At 50.2% G+C, this 6,399-nt stretch overlaps 1 pseudogene; it reads right to left on the reverse strand.

Annotated features, from left to right (window-relative positions):
* On the reverse strand, positions 1–1,674 carry LOC120676654 (annotated as a pseudogene).
* Between the last annotated feature and the right edge of the window lie 4,725 nt (positions 1,675–6,399).

The raw sequence follows: 6,399 nt of genomic DNA on the forward strand, positions 1-6,399 counted from the left end.
TCATGCTCAATGCAACTCAACAATGGCGTTCTAGAACCAACCAGCACACCGAGACAACAATGGATTGACTAAACTGCACCTGCACGAGGCCACCAACCAGCATTCAAAATGCAACTTTGCAATGCATTGGCTGGGTCATCTGTGCCGAAAAGAAAACAGATGAATCAGCCGTGGGTGTTGACGGCCTCCCAGAGGAGGTTCTTGGGCGCTGGCCCTCCGGCGCGCGCCTGCATGGCGGCGTCGCGCAGCGTCCGTAGCGTGCGCGCGTTGGCCTCCCAGAAGCCGCAGCGCTGGTAGGGGAGGCCGTGCTTCCGGCAGAGCTCCCGCACCAGGGGCGCCACGCGGCGGAGGTGGCAGCCGCGGGAACAGGTGGTGCTCCACCTGGAACTGCAGCCCGCCGTGGAACCAGTCCATCCACGGCGGGCACGCCACGTCCAGCGTGCCCCGCATCTGCTTCTGGAACCAGTCGTCGCCGCGGGGCCGCCCCACGTAGGTGCCCGCCGAGAAGTGGTTGAAGCAGAACTGCACGTGCTGGATCCCCGTCACGGCGAAGCTCAGCAGCACGAACGCCGCGCGCTCGGCGGCGCCGCCGGGCAGCCGGGACACCAGCCACGGGTACCAGACCCAGAACACGGCCACGCCGGCGAGCTCCGCGAGGCGCCCCGGCACGCGGGCAGCAGCAGCGACTGCGCGAAGAGGTTGACGCGCGCCACGCACATGACCGGGTAGAAGGTCCAGTGCTGGTAGCCGACGAGGACGCGCGCGGCGGCGTCGAAGCGCATGGACCGGCGGTAGAAGGCGGAGGTGAGGGAGGCGAAGAGGCGCGGCGAGACGGCGAAGAGCGGCAGGTGCTGCACGTCCGGGTCGCGGTCGAGGCTGTTGCAGGCGATGTGGTGCGCGTTGTGGTTGCGCTTCCACCACCCGATGCTGATGCCCGCCACGCAGTTGCCGGCCACCAGCTGCACGGCGCGGTTGAGGCGGCGGCTCTGCATGACGACGTAGTGGCCCGAGTCGTGGCCGAGGAAGCCCGACTGCATCCACAGGAAGCCCAGCATGACGGCGGCCGCCATGTGCGCGGCGGCGGCGAGCACGAGCCAGACGGCGCCGGCGAGCAGCGCGCCGTGGCGGCCACGGCGCAGAGCGAGGCGGCGCAGCCGTGGCCCTTGCGGTCGAAGAGCCCCGCCCGGGCGAACTCGGCGACCAGGCGGCGGTAGTCGCGGGACACCTCGGAGACGCGGTAGTCGGAAAGCTTGGCGACGCGGTAGCGGTCGAGGACCCGCCACGTGGAGGCCGGGTGGTAGGCGACGAAGGCGTCCGTCACGTCCTGCCCGGCCAGGCTGAGCAGCGGGAGGTCCCCGCCCGGGTGGCGCGGCAGCCACGCCGTGACGTCGTAGACCTTCCCCTGCACCGCCACCCACAGGTCGCCCTCGGAGCTGTGCTTGGACATCTCCGTCGACGTCACGTGCCTCTCCCTCTCCTCCGGGCTCGCCTCCTTGTCGGCGGCGCCATTCACCGCCACCATTGCTGCCTCTCCCGCCCCGATCACGGCTCACGATGAGTTCACGACCAACCGATCTAATCAGCAGCCGCGCGTCCCCAGCAGCGGACGATGATGCAATGCGGCGAGGATTTGGGACGAGTGGGGGAGTGCGAGATGATTATCGGGCCATCTGCTGCTGCCGCCGCCGCCGTCCTTGGGAGGGGATTCAGATGGCCAGATGGGATTGGTTGGAGTCCTCGGAGAGTGGGAGAGCAGTAGGGGAAGGTGGCTTCTGTTTGACCGTTTTGACGAGAAGGAGAGCGCGTGGGATGGGGACCAGCGGGCCCAGCCGAATCGGATCGGCGGCGGCGGCCGGCGGGCAGCTAGGCGCGGGCCACGGTGTGGCCAGCTGGACCCACCACCGACGCACAGTGTGGCAGGCTGCAGGCACAGGCTGGGCCGTTGGTGCGGCGCATGCCGAGTTGCCAGCAATTGCCGCGGCCGTTGCTTTGCGCACTCAGATTTTTTTTTTTGAAATAAAAATACTCAGATTTCTGGGGGCAGCCGTTTCAACTTTCACCGCTTTGACATGGAGCTGCCGAGAACGCTCGGGCACGAATCCAAACGGACGACAGGACGTCGCCAGTCGCCAGGCAGGTGGATGCGGCGAAGGATTAAGGGCCTGTTTAGTTCGTGAATTATTTTGGATTTCACTACTGTACCACTAACGTTTTTATTTGATAATTAGTGTTTAATTATGAACTAATTAGATTTAAAAAATTCATCTCATCATTTCCAGCTAAACTGTACAATTAATTATTTTTAAAATTATATTTAATACTCTATGCATATATCCAAAAATTCGATGTGACGAAGAATCTTAAAAAATTTTGGGAACTAAAACAGGGCCTGATCCACGTTTGGCAGTGCTGAAGAAGAGAGCGTGCTCGTCGGACGTCGGCTACCCGGTCTCTTTGTAGTACTCTTGTCCGGAGGAAGAAGACCACAGTCCACATGCATCATCACCGGTGGTGCTTCCAGCAAACTTTACCGATGCTCGATTGAGAAACAGATATTCGAATTCCGTTGCAGCAGACGAACATGCGCTTCCATCACATAGGAAAAATTTAAGATGCTGCTATGCATCAGCCTAGCACGAACAGTTCTTAAATCTCAACGGACCTCAAGGAGAAGAACAGCAGCTTGGAACTGTCCTGGTAAACTTGTCAAGTCAGTACATGTCATCGGGCCTGAAACTACTCATGCCTGCTGCGCGTGTGATCGATCGGCAGCCTAAATACCTGGCCCGCCATAACTGTAGGCTTTGGAGACTTCTCAATGGGCCGGCCCATCAGAATCAATTTTAGCCCAACCTTGCAAGGGGTAAGTGCAGTGAGTTTTGTATACTTTTGTACTAGCCTTTTTGTATTTTGTAGTGATGAACATCAAGCAGGGAGAACGTCTCCCCCCCCCCCCACCCCCCCTTCCCGTATTCCCATACTCCCACTTCCAAAAAAAAATATGCACTAAAAAAATCATCCAAAACTATAAATGGATAGATGATGTGAAGATGCATGCTCATGCAAAATTTAGGGATGAAACGAATCATGTTGCATCCATTGGTTATCATGGTAATCTGATGTATGCATCCATATCTTAGGTGTTGTACAACTGGAAATATTGTTTGTTTGGTGCTCGAATTGCTGTCCTCATATAGTTCTGGTGATTTCCTTGTGGGTTTTTGTTGATAGGGGAAGGATGTTTGCCTTAATTTGCTGTCTATGACATGCTGAAGGATGTATTTTCTGTTTGTTAGTTTCCAATTTGATACTGTATGCCCATAAAAGAGTTCTTGAGGTGTCCAATTTGATACCCTTGACCTGCAATGTTTCCAGAAGACAGGAGCTATGGTGTTGGTGCACTGGTCTGTTGTGACCTTACTTGCTGCCATGGTTCCTTTTTTACTGCCACTATTTTTCTCTATTCTGGTGTGTGCTGCGAATTCTCTGACCTTCGAAATTTCTTCATCTATTGACACTTTGCCATTGTGCTAATTCTCATTCCCTTTTTGTTAAGTTCTGCACAGGATTTTGGAAAATGGATACTAGCATGGTTATTTCTTGTCAAATTGCGGCCATAGTTAGATTTTGCTTTATATCATGTAGTTTAAATCGGATGCCTACATTTAGGACATAGGAAGAAGTATATAGAAGGACTTACAATTGATTAGAATTGACATTGCTATTTTTTAGGCTCGATGTTGGAGAAAGCAAGGAAATCAATCTTGAAAAGCAGAGCATGCTGTCAAAGCTTTTGAGCTGGTACATGTATCTTCGTTGTAGAGATAACATTAAATTATTTATTCATCTTGTAATTTCGATCAAATTGATTTGTTCAATGTCAAATGATAAAAAAATACTTTCGAGAGGACATGTAATTTGCACATTTCTGTTTCAATGAATACAAGAATAGCTGATGTATGACCTGTAACAAAGAGATCACTGTAAATTTGAATGAAATGGTTTTGGTTGAGTTGATTCTAGGTAGTTACATATATAACTTTTTATCCTGTTGCCACGCACGGGCATTCATCTAGGTATAAGTTAAAGATGATTAAAGTTTATGCGAGAGAACTTCATCATCGATATGTTAGCGTTCTTAGCTTCATCACAGATAATAATATAAAATAAAATATAGTGTACAATTTTTTGAATATTTAGTTGTCTTTGGTAACAATGGTGATCCAATTAGTTTGATTTATTTCACAATACCTTTTCGAGTAACAACGTTATATACGATGCATGTTGTTATTTGTTGACAGATTTATATCGTTAAGCACTTGATTTTTCTGCTCCTGTAGCAACGCACGGGCATTCAACTAGTATATTGTAAAACGCTGAGCTTGCGCGGAACCCGTCAACAATCTTGATGGTCCGGTTGCAATGCATAAGGGCCTGGGTCTCGTGCCCCTAAACTCTAAATAAACACAGTTGTAATCATGTAACTACTGGTTATGTACATAACCCCTTCCTCCGAACATAACAGGGAACAGAACAGGGGAACAAAACCGATTCTCAAACACTGAACAAACACAACACAGATACAAGTATTGGTAACGGGATAGGAATCTGGAAGGTTTGGAACAGAGGAGAAGCCAGACGGTAAGCATGCTGTCGAAGCTTTTGAGCTGGTACATGTATCTTCGTTGTAGAGATAACATTAAATTATTTATTCATTTGTAATTTCGATCAAATTGATTTGTTCAATGTCAAATGAAAAAAATACTTTCGAGGGGATGTGTAATTTGCACATTTCTATTTCCATGAATACAAGAATAGCTGATATATGACCTGTAACAAAGAGATCACTGTAAATTTGAATGAAATGGTTTTGGTTGAGTTGATTCTAGGTAGTTACATATGTAACTTTTTATCCTGTTGCCACGCACGGGCATTCATCTAGGTAAAAGTTAAAGATGATTAGAGTTTATGCGAGAGAACTTCATCATCGATATGTTGGCGTTCTTAGCCGCATCACAGATAAGAATATAAAATAAAATGTAGTGTACAATTTTTTTGAATATTTAGTTGTCTTTGGTGACAATGGTGATCCAATTGTTTGATTTATTTCACAATACCTTTTCGAGTAACAATGTTATATACGATGCATGTTGTTATTTGTTGACAGATTTATATCGTTAAGCGCTTGATTTTTCTGCTCCCGTAGGAACGCACGGGCATTCAACTAGTATACTGTAAAAAGCTAAGCTTGCGCGGAACCCGTCAACAATCTTGATGGTCCGGTTGCAATGCACAAGGGCCTGGGTCTCGTGCCCCTGCATTCTAAATAAACACAGTTGTAATAATGTAACTGCTGGTTATGTACATAACCCCTTCCTCCGAACATAACAGGGAACAGAACAGGGAACAAAACTGATTCTCAAACACTGAATAGACACAACACAGATACAAGTATTGGTAACAGGATATGAATCTGGAAGGTTTGGAACAGAGGAGAAGCCAGACGGTAAGCAAATTATAAGAGAGTTTGGGAGAGAAAAAAGGTTGGGGTGGGGTTGGAAGGAGGGCTGGGTCGAACACAACGCTGCCCCACGAGCAGGGAGTAGGCTCCACAGTACGGAGGCTTTTTTCCCGAGGCAAGCCCATTTTAAATTGGCCTTGCCTCAGTCAGGAGCCCAGCTGCGGTCGTGGGAGGGGCCCAGTGTTCGTGGTAGGAATAGGCCTGAGAGAGCCCACCACTCTACTAGGGCACATCTTGGGCTGTCGCGCTTTTTACAGCGCAGGCTCGTGCCCATATCCTCCTCCCAACCCCGAGACGTGGGCTGCGTTGCGCTTATTTGAGCCCGTTTCCCAGAGGGTAACCAAACGGTACGGCACTAATCAGGATAATGCATGTAGGCTGTAGTTAGCCCAGCGGACGGTTGCCAGATGTGAGCGGGCAGTGTATTCGCCGGCCCAATTGCACGCCAGGCCCAAAATCTCCAGCGACGACGAACTGACGCAGCGTGGGCTACGACAAAACTGTCATGGAAACGCATCGCCTGGGCTGAGACAAACTAGCTAGTTTTCTGAACGAAGGGGCATGCAGCAGGCTAGCTCCATGTTAAGCATGTGTGGTTAACTGGTCATTAGGTTTGCTGTTCAAGATGCTAGTTCCACTATTTACCAGGGACAGGGAAACAAGCTCAGGGTTGGTGAACAAACTATGGTTACTGTTCCTAACTACGATTCCATAGTTTATCTCAGGGGTCTTGTCAGAGCACTGCACGCCAACAAAACAGCCACTTTCTGCATGTCCTGTCGGTATACCAGAGCGGCAGAGCTGATGGCCACTTTTATCGTGGCCCTGCTAATCTTGACACCACATCTTAGTGCGTGTCAGTAGCCGCGTTCACAGCC

This window comes from Panicum virgatum, chromosome 5N (assembly GCF_016808335.1).
Source record: "Panicum virgatum strain AP13 chromosome 5N, P.virgatum_v5, whole genome shotgun sequence".
Taxonomy (NCBI): Eukaryota; Viridiplantae; Streptophyta; class Magnoliopsida; order Poales; family Poaceae; genus Panicum; species Panicum virgatum.